Source organism: Pan troglodytes, chromosome 1 (assembly GCF_028858775.2).
Source record: "Pan troglodytes isolate AG18354 chromosome 1, NHGRI_mPanTro3-v2.0_pri, whole genome shotgun sequence".
In the NCBI taxonomy this organism is placed as follows: domain Eukaryota; kingdom Metazoa; phylum Chordata; class Mammalia; order Primates; family Hominidae; genus Pan; species Pan troglodytes.
In genome coordinates, this window is record NC_072398.2 from 196,366,428 (window position 1) to 196,378,058 (window position 11,631).

Sequence of the window (11,631 nt, forward strand, 5' to 3'; positions counted from 1 at the left end):
GTACAGGTTCCTTGCTCTTTCCCTAGAACCCAGTGTCCCCATTCCAGTCATCTCCAGGCTCTGGGCCCAATTCAGTTCTGGGGAAAGGGAATTTTAAGGAGCCTCGTTTTAAGATTTAGCACCTCAAGGACTCAGTCCAATCTTGAATAGAAGCCTTCTGCTTAATCCTGAAACCAAGTTCTAACTTTGTACCCCTGATATCTGGGGCTAATTTTGCAGTCCCGACCTCCCCACCTTATGCTCTGACCTTGTACTTTAGTCCTCCTAATATTGGGACCTTACTTGGCTCAGACCACTCCTGTGCGTTTGAGATGCTCTGTCTGTGAGCCCAGGGCCCTGGGACCTTATGCTTCCTCACTCCCTGCCATGTTCTTTGCATCTGCCTATTTCACTCACCTGCAGAAACACCTATTGTCTCCTAAACTTTCTTGTGGCTGAACTTGCTTGGACAACTGTTCATTTGTTGACTACCTGTTACCGCTTGTCTTGATCCTGGGGCAACACTGACATGGATTGATTTATTTCAATCAGCTTCAGCTGGGCTCACCTTCCAGCCCTTGACTCATCCCAGCTTGTGTGCTGGGTCCTCAGGTTCTAGGATTTCCTGGTCACTCTTAAACCTCTGCTCCTGAGTTCCAGGCTCCTCTTTTGATTGATCTTGCATGAAATTTAACTAGGTTTAGACAAAACTGCTTCACTCCTGATCATCACTGTACTGTTTAGTGTCACCTGAATGCAGTTTAAAATAATGAAAAGCTTTATTTTTCAGCATTATTGATTTACTACCAGTCATTAGTCCCCACAGAGAAAATATTTAAAAATGGACTCAGACCAAACTATAATAGGAGAGGATAGTAATGGGCCCATGTTAAATGGAATAAAATATGATCACATGCTGTTATTTTGAATTTATGTCTTAATAACCTAATTGAGTTTTTAGATGATCTGGATATATTTGCTCCTGACACAGCAGTTCTGGAGATAAACATGTTTTCTTTGTTGAAGACTGGTTTGACAAGTCTAATTAAGGTTTAAGAAATGATTACTTCATTCACTCATGCGTTCATTCATTCATTCATTCATTCATACATGCATGCATGCATTTATGCATTTGTTCATTCTACCAAACACCTCTTGAGTGCCCAGCATGTCCCAGACCCTGGGGCAGGTGTTAGAGGTTAAGAGGTAAATAAACAGGGGTCTCAAGTTCAAGGAATGACTTTTCTAGAAGAAGAGGCAGATTATTACAATGCAACAGGTGTGGTAGGTTGCCGCCAAGATAGCCCCCAGTAGCCCCCACCTCTTGGCATTCATGCCCTGGTGTGTTTTCCTTCCCTTGCATGTAAGCTGGACCTAGCAAATGTTTTCTAACAAATAGAATACTGTGAAAGTGGTGAGATGTCTCTTCCAAGATTAGGTTACAAAAAGACTCTCTGGCTTCTGTTCTGGGCTGCCCTCTTACTCGCTGGCTCATTTGTTTTGTTGGAAGCCTGTGGCCATGTTGTGAGTTCTTATGTGGAGAGGCCCATATGGCAAGAAACTGATATCTCCAGGTGATAGTGAGGACATGAGGCCCGCCAACAGCCATGTGAATGAGCTTGGAAGTGGATCCTACTCTCCTTGATTACATCATCATGAGGGACTTTGAGCCAGATGCTCTGAGCTAAGTCACACCTGAATTCCTGACACACAGAAACTGTGAGATAATAAATATTTGTTGTGTTAAGACACTAAGTTTTGGGGTGATTTGTTACACAGAAATAGATAACTAATACAACACGATGCTTTGCTGGAAAGATGAACCATGCGCTGTAGGGGTAGAGAGGCAGGAGTGATCAAATCTGCATGGAGAAGTTGGGCAAGGAGGGTATGGTCCTCTAGCTAGAGAAGAAGGCTACAGATAATTAGTGGTGATCAATCCTCCCTTTCCCTCTCTTCTTATTACCATGGAAAAATCTTCAAGCTCCTACTCTAGAATCCACACCTGGCAAAGACTCTGCACCGTGTCGTTCTGTAGATCTGGGCTAATGCACTATTGGTAATGGACTAAAAGAGATGCTGGTGGTTCCCTTCCTCTCCCTACACCTCTTTCAGACACAGTGGACTGGCTCTGTCCTGACTATCTCCTTCAGATTACTGGGTCTCAGTCTAGCTGCCTTTTCCCCCAGAAGGGGCCTCAGACATCCCATCTTGCATTTGCAAAGTCTCCATTCAGCACAGCTCAGCACATCTCCCTGTGCCCTCCTCAATTAAAAATGACACAAAAGTAAAGGAGACACATAGCTCTTTGAAAAAACTTCCAGATCCAAACTTTTTAATGAAGATGGAATATGAAGAGCCTGTCTTATCTCTCCGATGTGACTCCCATGTGCTGTAATCAAGCAGAATTAATTAAAAGCAATCAAGTGGCGAGTTGGCATAGGGGCCTGCGGCATGAGTCTTTCATCTTAGCCACAAGAATGCTCTTCCTGAGGGGGTGGGGTTGCAGGCAGAGAGTTGGGTGAGCCCATTGCTAGAGGGAAAACCAGCTCACTAGCAAGTGTTCAATGCCAAGGCATGACCCATGCTGCTGGAGTGAGTTTAGTGCGACTCAAAGAGGTGTTTCCACATTGTATATGAAGGGTCCGGTTCAGGGCTTCTTAAACTCTCAACCTATGGACATCTGGGGCTGGATACTTCTTTGTTGTGGGAGCTGTTCTGTGCATTATAGGATGTTTTGTGGCATCCCTAGCATCTACCCACTAGATGCCAGTGCAACCCCTGCCTAATAGCAACAAGTAAAAATTTCTCCAAACATTACCAAATGTCCCCAGGGTAGGGGTTGGGGAGCAAAATTGTCCACAGTTGAGAACTGCTGGCCCAAACTAGAGTTTCCTTCAATAAAGGTGTAGCTAGACTAGGACACCTTTCAGTCACGGTGGCCCCTGGCACCCTGGGGTAGCTTAAAGATGACAACGACCCTCTAGCTTGCAGTAAGTTGGAAAATGTTATTATCCCAGTGGGGCCAAAGAGCCAGTCACATGGAGACAGGCAATGTGAAGCCTCAAGTCTAAAGGGGAATGATTCTTCCCTAGACTTATATAGAATGCAAGAAATTCCTCACCCCGGAAGTATTTTACAACCACTGCCAAGTATTGCACAATCTCTCCTAACATCAGCCACCTCCTCATACTGTGACATTTCCCAGTACAGAGTGACAAATGGGGGCAGGAAAGGGGTTGTGGTGGTGGGATATCAGAGGACTTTCATCTCCAATTTGGCAATACTTTTTCTCACTGGTCCCCTCTGTCTTTTTGCTTACAAATATCTTATAGAATCTTGGAATATTTGGCTCCTGTTATACTCAAAGGATATGAGCTTTGCTAGACTTTTCAACAACAAGAGTGTGACTTAAACAGCCCTGTCTTGGTCCAGCAACAATAGATTAGGCGAATGGTATCATATCCTACATAACAACCAGGAGAAAAGTGGAAGGCATGCTAAGGTACCACGGGAGTGCCAACTTTCACCCAGTGACCCCATTTATTAGATAAAGAAGGACAGAGAGTTGAAAGATTGCTTAATGCAGGGTGGCAGGGGCTGAAGCATTGCTGGGTCCTAAAGAACAAAGGAGGAGGAGTTTCTGTCCGAGCTTGTTTGTGCAGTGTAAGTAGAGAGTCCGTTAGAGCTCCCCTCTTCCCATGATTATCTGTCTTTTTCAGCCTCCCTCTCGGGCTGGATGCCTGCAGAATTGGGGAGGTGTGGGGACATCCTTTCTGGATATCCACAGAAGGAATGGGTGACATTTGAAGGTGGCCAGGAAGCAGAGCATGTCTAGAACCCCTGTTATGGGCCAGGCACAGTGCTCATATTTCATTAACCCAAACAGCCCTGAGAGAGAAATAGCATTACCGCTTTACAGTGAAGGAAGACGAAGCAACTAGAAAGTTGCAGAGCCAGGATTCAAACCGAGTCTCCTGACTCCAAAGTTTATGGTCTTTCCCCCGTATCTGCTTCTTTCCTTAAGCTCATAAAATAGACTTAAGGATGTGGGTCTTAGAGCATTGAGGTCAAGGGCTGTTGATGGGCAGGATCCCAATTCCAGAGGAAGCGGTGACAGAAGTATACCTCAGGCTCTGGTCTACTTTTGGTCCCTTCTGAGTTTCCTTGGGGCTCACAGCTTCACTGCAAAACTGGGGTACAGCTTAAAGAGCAAATTGACGGGTACCTTTGCCCTTCCTGACACCTCCCTGGGCCACACTGCCATTCCTCATCTGTTACTTTATTTCCAAAGAGTTGTTCGGTCCAAGAGTTACCTCCAACTCACCTTTCTTTGGTCAGGTCCCAAAAAGATGCCTTCACATCCTAACCCAGAACGTGTGAATGTGACTTTATTTGGAAAAAGTGTCTTTGCAGATGTAACTAAGTTAAGGATCTCAAGATGAGATCATCTTAGATTATCTGGGTGGGCCTTAAATCCAATGATAAGTGACTCTATAAGAGACAAAAGAGGAGAATGCTGGGAGAGAAGAGGAAAAGGCCATATGAAGATGGAGGCAGAGATTGGAGTGATGCAGCCACAACCCAAAGAATGCTGACAGTCACTGAAAGCTGGAAAGGGCAAGGAAGTACTCTCTGCTAGGGTATTTGAAGGGAGCATAGCCTTGCTGACAGCTCAATCTCAGACTTCTGGCCTCCAGAACTGGGCAAAAATAAATTTCTGTTGTTTTAAGCCACCAAGTGGCTTATGTGTTATGGCAGCCCCAGGAAATCAATATAGGTTCCCAAAGTTAAATATAAGGTCATTGCAATTTGCTACTGCTCCATCAGCCTGCATTGATGGGATGCCTGGTACATTTGTGGCCTCCTCCCCCGGTTGCAATGAGGGGCAAGAAGGTGCCCCCGAGGCACTTGAAAGCCATTCACAGCCAGGAAACACAAAGTATAAGCTTATATGAGGCTAGAGAGGTAGCCTGGGGCTTGATCCCAAAGGGCCTTAAATCCATGTTAAAGATTTGGAGTTCATCTCTAGGATCTTGAGAAGCTCCTGCAGGTTTTAAGGTGTATAATGAATCAATGAGTGTGCGTTTTAGAATGCACACGCTGGGTGCCAGATGGGAGATAGAGAGGGCAAGATTCCCATATGCCTCCATCCAGCTCTGCTCTTCACCTCTAACTCCAAGTGACAGCCCCTAGGTGGGCTGTCTCTGCTTGGTCAAGGAGACAGACACACTTGGGAGAAGAGTTAGCCAGCCAGAGGAAGTCAGGTTCAGAGTGGTGGACTGTTGAAGCTCTTCAGGCACTAAACTTTTATTCGTCACTAAGGTCTCTCAGCTAGTAGTCTATTTCCATGAAAGTCATCAAAGATTTTTTTTTTTTAAAATCAGGGCAATTAAATCAAGCATATTCCTCAGTATCATGGAGAGACTGGAGGTTAGAGACTCCAAAACCATCCCTGGCTTAATGACTTTGGGATCCCTGGGCCCCTCCATGCAGCAGAACAGCAATTAACCAAGGTGGGTGACTTTCTTTCTGCTTGTGTTGACAATTGGAAACAGAAGCAGCTTTTGGGTCTGGGGTAGGAACCAGAACTGAGTTAATACTTTAGTTTGCCCTGAGAATAAAAAAAGAATGATAGGGCTGAATGGGGGCTCCCCACTGCCTCTGACTTCCTCAGATCTTAGGCTGTGTTCCTCTGCCATGGCTCCTTTATTCCCGGGCCTCCTTCCAAGTTGTTACTTGTCATCTGTCACCTGAGTCACCCTGGAGCCTCACAGCTGATCTTCTGTCTTTTCTTCCTTTGTCACCCATCCTTTACATCAGCCATGGGAAGCTCTCTCTCAGGCACCAGGTAATCACGATTCCAACACACATCCTATTGCCAGTGGGTTCAACCCGAAAGTCTTTAGTCTGATGTTCAGTCTCATCCTTCACTCTTTGTCTTCTGCTCTCTGCTTCCCTACATCTGCTGGAGCTGACACTGTGCCAAATCCTGTCCAGGACCTGCTTATTTCCATCACTGTCTTTGTTGGGTGTCTCTGCTTGGGACACCTTCCTGTTTCATCTCCATCCAAGCTTTGAGAGACTTTGCAGTATATTCATTAAGTGTGTGTAGCGCTGGAATCAGACTCTTTGAGTTCATATTCTGCCTCTGTCACTTACATGAAATAAAATATATAAGCTCTTGGCTCAGACCCTGACATAAAATAAGTGTTCAATAACATATGCTTGACAGTATTATTTCTCCCGCACATCACTTCTGTTGAATCCCAGTGTTCACTTCTCTCAGGAAGTCTTTCCTGCGTAACATTAACCTGGGCCTCCCTGACCCTGCTCACTCACAGGCAATAAAACCTCCCTTGGAAGCTCGAATCAGGGCAGGGGTCCTTTCAGCATGTCTGACCCCATGGGTGGGTCTGGAATGACTAGCACTTTCTGATTCTCTTTGGTCCGGTACATATTGATGAGCCTCCATTGAACTGCTCTGAATCAAAGCTTTCTCTTAACATCAGTCATGGACCACCCATCCACCCACCATCCATCCATCCACTCAATCATTCAGCGATATTTTGAACACTTATTATGTGCCAGGAACTGTGCTATGTGTTGGGTATACAACGGAGGAAAAGGCAGACTCTGCCCCACCTTCATGAAGTCATTGGGCAGTAGGGAGAAAGATACTCAGATAGGCAAATATGACACAGAGGGGCCAGTGTTCTGATGAGGGAAGCACAAGGTGCTGAGACAACCTGAAAACCCTAAGGAGAAGCTCTGCAACTGCCTTAGAAGATCCCTGGAAGCGATCCAAAGGAAGCAAGTTTAAGCTGAGACCCAAAGAATAAGAAAGATGTTAGCCAAGTGGAAGAGAATTGCTGGTGAAGAGTGTTTTAGTTGAGGAAACTGTGTGTGAAAAGACACAGAGGTGAGAGAGGGAATGGCATAGTGGAAAGTTGGGTGGGGTGGTGTGTGTGCCCATGCACCATGCAAGTTGTATGCATGGGTGCCTGTTGGAGGTGAAGGTGAGACGAGGCGGGAGGGGCAGGCAGGGGCCAGGATATGCAGGGACTTACAAACCATGTGAAAGAGTTTTGACTTGCACATCACAGCCATGGAATAAATGAGAAAGTGAGTGGGAGTTTCAGTGGGGGAATGGCATGATTAGATTTATAATTTAGAAAAATCACACTGGCTGCAGTGTGGAGAATGGAGGGAGGTTGGTTTGTGAGACTCCATGACAAAGTCGGCTTCAGTTCTTTCCCCAGGCAACCGGGATCCTGCTTGAGCTTGAGCTCCAGCTGAGGCCCTACTGCCTTGCGTGGTTCTTGCTAGGTCCCCTCCTGAGGGTTGGATCTGTCTCTAATTCTCAGCTGTTGACTCAGGTCCTGCTCACAGTGGACAAGTGACCTCCAACCAGGATCCTGTCACTCCAGGTATAGTCTCTGCATAGAGGGGACACATGTCCACATAGATTGGGTCTCTTGCATTCTGATATACTTGACTACTGGTCTGGGCCAAGCTTGAGACAGCTGTATATCTTTGGAACAATACAGTTTGGACCTTTGGCTATCACTTCTTGTGTAGTGGCAACCTTATTCATCCACTTATTTGTCTCAAACATTTACCAATTATCTGCTATGTCCCCAGCGCTGTGCTAGGTACTGGGTACCTGGTAGTAAGCAAAGCCAAGATGGTTTCAGTGCTCATGGCATTGTGAGAGATGGCTCTTTTTTTTTTTTTTTTTTTTTTTTGAGACAGAGTCTTGCTGTGTCGCCCAGACTGGAGTGCAGTGGCGCAATCTTGGCTCACTGCAAGCTCCGCCTCCTAGGTTCATGCCATTCTCCTGTCTCAGCCTCCTGAGTAGCTGGGACTGCAGGCACCCGCCACCACGCCTGGCTAATCTTTTGTATTTTTAGTAGAGACGGGGTTTCACCATGTTAGCCAGGATGGTCTCAATCTCCTGACCTCGTGATCCGCCTGCCTTGGCCTCCCAAAGTGCTGGGATTACAGGCGTGAGCCACCGCGCCTGGCCTAGAGATAGCTCTTAAATAAAATAAATAAATACATTTCTATTAAATAAATAGAAATTGTTCTAACTGAAATTAAAGAAAAGAGTAAGATTCTGAGAGGGGATGTGCTTTAGGTTAGATGGTGCATCTGGCATCTCCATTCTGATCCTCCAGGTCCTTCCTCCACTCTGGTCTCTGCCTTGGTGGGCTGACCTGGATGGTCCACCTCAGTGGGTTCTCTTATGTCTGGCTTCTAATAGAGTTCAGCCAAAGGGGGTGGTCAGCCAGAGATTAGAGGGTGAGAGAAGAGTGAGGTTGGGATATTTATTCCCCTAGCTTTCTCCCTGGCTGGTTACCCTGGGCTGGCCACATTCTTTGTCTTGTTCCTTTATCCTTCCTGGCTAGGGGCAGTTCTGTCCTCCCTCTGGTGGTACCCCTTTGTCTCACTTCATGCCTTTATGCATAGTCCTTTTAGAAACCTCCTTGAATTATCCTAATGTGAATGTGCCATTGTTTCCTGCCAGGACCCTGATGGATACAGATGGCAATAGAAAGCCTCTCTGAGGAAGTGACATTTAAGCTAGACTTTCGGGATGAGCGGGAGCCAGCCATGTGAAGAACGGGGGAGGAGAGACACTCCAGGCAGGAGGAAGTCGCGTGTGAAAACTCCAAGGTGGAAAGAGCTCACTGTTGTGTTCAAGGAACAGAGAGAAGGGCAGTGTGTCTAGAGTGCAGCGCTCAGGAGAGACAGCACGAGATGAGATTTTCTGAATTTCATCCCGATCACACAGCACACAGCAGAGGAAGTGGTTGGCCTGCTCTCCGGGTCACCTCTCTCCTCATGCTGGCCCTTACGAAAGATAAAAATACCGATAACTAATGCTTATTGAACACTTACTATGTTTCAGGTATTGTTTTAAATAAATTTATATTAAATAAATAGTAATTGTTCTAACTGCAATTAAAGAAAAGAATAAGGTTCTGTGAGGATGAGAGCGGGAATGTGCTGTAGGTTGGATGGTGCGCCCGGCATCTCCGTTCTGCTCCTCCAGGTCCCTTCTCCACACTGGTCTCTGCCCTGGTGGGCAGACCTAGAGGGTCCACATCAGTGGGTTCTCCTATGTCTGGCTTCTAGAAGGGTTTAACCAAAGGCGAGGACAGTAGGAGAATGCTTTGCATGCATTGATTCATTTAATCCTTCAACAACCCCAAGAGGAAGGTATTCTTAGCATACACATTTTACAGATAAGGAAACTGAGGTTCAGAGAGATTGAGTAACTTATCCAAATTCCACAGCTTCAAAATGGAAGAGCTGGGACTTGAAATCACGTAGTCTGGAGCCAGGGCACTACTCTTAATCACCCGCTATAAACACGTTTGCTAAGTCCTTGGCCCCCACTAGTTCTTATCTTACATGCCTCAAACATACAGTGATTTCCTGTATTTATCAATCAACTCCAGTGGTTTCCTATATCTGTCAATTGTTTAATAAATTATGCACATTTTTTTCTGTCTTCTCAAATGTATCATAGACTTCTCAAAGACCTAGACAGAGTCTTTTAATTCTGCACTACCTATAAAATCTTGTAAAGTGATGAGCACACAAAAAAGTACTCAATAAATGCTTTTTGGATTCTTGATTTGAATTAGACAGTGGGTGTAAAGTAATAGTGCCTGGGAAATAGAAGGTGTTTAACAGATGGAACCTGTCACTGGTGCTTACAAGGAAGGAAGCAAGAAGGAAGAAAAGTTAGTTTCCTAGGCAATCAAACATGAGATTGTTGGATAATCACACTAGGTCATCTCCTTGGTACCCATAGTCCAGGATCTTGTCTTAAACTAGGCACTAAAAAGTAAATTGGGGGAGAACAGGATTGTTCTCCTAGATGTCAACTTAATGTCATCATTTTTCTTTCAATCATCCAATTTGTATCTATAGGTTTTGGGATCTTATATTTTCAGCTGCATCTCCTCTTGGGGTGATGAGTTCTGTAAATTCATTCCCTGCTGTGTGAAGGAGCACTTCCTTTTATTGATCCTGAATTTACCTCCTGCAAGTTTCAAGTTTCAAGATTCCTTCCCTCCCTTTCCTTTATCTTTCTCTGGAACAAGTACCTGGGAATAGGTGAGCAATTCCCTGTGCTTTACTCCACCCTATACCTACCTATTCTTCATCCCAAGAAACCTAGTGGTTTTCTCTCTTCTCACTTTCCTCCAAACTTTTCCTTTCATCTCTTCTTGGTACAGTGAAGACAGTAGAATGAACTTCCAAAAAGAACCTTCCTAAAAATGAAGGTAACCTGGACAGAAAAGAAGCAGACCATACACACACTGTTGGAACTGTCTGGTGGCCCAAACTTAAGCCCCTTCATTGAAGCAGAGAAGCGCCTCCCCAGATCCCTGGTTCCCAGGCACTGAGAACACCATACTTATTTTTCAAGTGGCTGGCTTGTTCTCCACCTGATTTCCCTGCCTGTCCTTTGGCCAGGTGGTTGTCAGGGATCTTATTGTTTCCTTGTATAACAAAAGCTCACCAGCCATCTTGCCTCCTAAGAGAGATATTTTGACAAAAGAGACATTTTATGTTGATGATTTTGAATGCTACTGGGTCATAGTGGCTATGTAAACATTTTTTTAATGTCAAAATATTGTGTATTTTAGATATCTTTGAGCCTCTCTGCCCATGTGTCTCCCCATTTCTGGGAACTGTGCTCCTTTCCTGACTTTCACCTGATCTGACCTCTACCCCAGAACTCTGCCCCTAGGCCAACTGTCTACCCTGTAAAATCAGCCAAGGGTGTGGAGTGAGGGAGGGGGAGTCATGGGGTGAGGTTGCCCCTTCCAGAGGGTGTGGGCAGGGTAGGCAATAAAATAAGTCGTGTGTGTGTGTGTGTGTGTGTGTGTGTGTCAGTTTCACACATTACTTGGTTAAAAGAACAGAAGAAAGGCCATTTTTTTTGTTTGGTCACGTGAAGGTGCCATTGGCATCTAAATGATTGTGTCCAAGTACCCACATCAGAATGTTGTTCACCTTGGAACCAGCGATTCTCAAACCCTGGCTGCACATTAGACTTTGTGGGGGCCTTTATAAAAGCGAAGCCATGTCTCCCTCCTTTCTGCTCCTGTCCCCCTGCCCTCTGCCTGGAATCCAAGTAAATCACAATTACGTTTTGAAAACTCCCCAAAGGATTCTAAAGCACAGCTAGAGAAAAGAACCACTGTCCTGATCACACATACAACCTCTCAACACCCACACACTGTCTCTCAATCTGTCTTTTCCACAGCTCCAGTGACAGTCAACGGGTGGGGCTGAGAAACCACACTGAAGATTTGTCCAGAAGAATATTGATCTTGGGGCCCTGATCAATGAGCTCTGTATTATCACAGTGTTTTTTTTTAAATTACTTTATTGTATTTTTAGTATCTAGTTTCATTTTCCAGTCTCACGAGCATGCCTGGTTTATGCCTGAGTTATAGGGCTCACTAAAACTTATTTATTAATCCACTCATTTATTCATTCATTCATCTAGTCACTCAATCACTCATCCACTAATTTACTTATTCACTCTCCCACTCACTCATTTATCCCTCTGACCAGCATATCCATCTGTCATTTATTTACCCATTGGTTCATTCACTGTTTCCT

At 45.2% G+C, this 11,631-nt stretch overlaps 1 long non-coding RNA gene across 1 annotated transcript in view; it reads left to right on the forward strand.

Moving 5' to 3' along the window:
• Positions 1-8,944, forward strand: part of LOC129143533 (uncharacterized) — a 68,732-nt gene extending 59,788 nt beyond the window's left edge. The window contains exons 3-4 of the long non-coding RNA XR_008547102.2: positions 5,367-7,409; positions 8,510-8,944. This is a non-coding gene — a long non-coding RNA (uncharacterized LOC129143533). The remainder of the gene's footprint in view (positions 1-5,366; positions 7,410-8,509) is intronic.
• Positions 8,945-11,631: the final 2,687 nt, after the last annotated feature.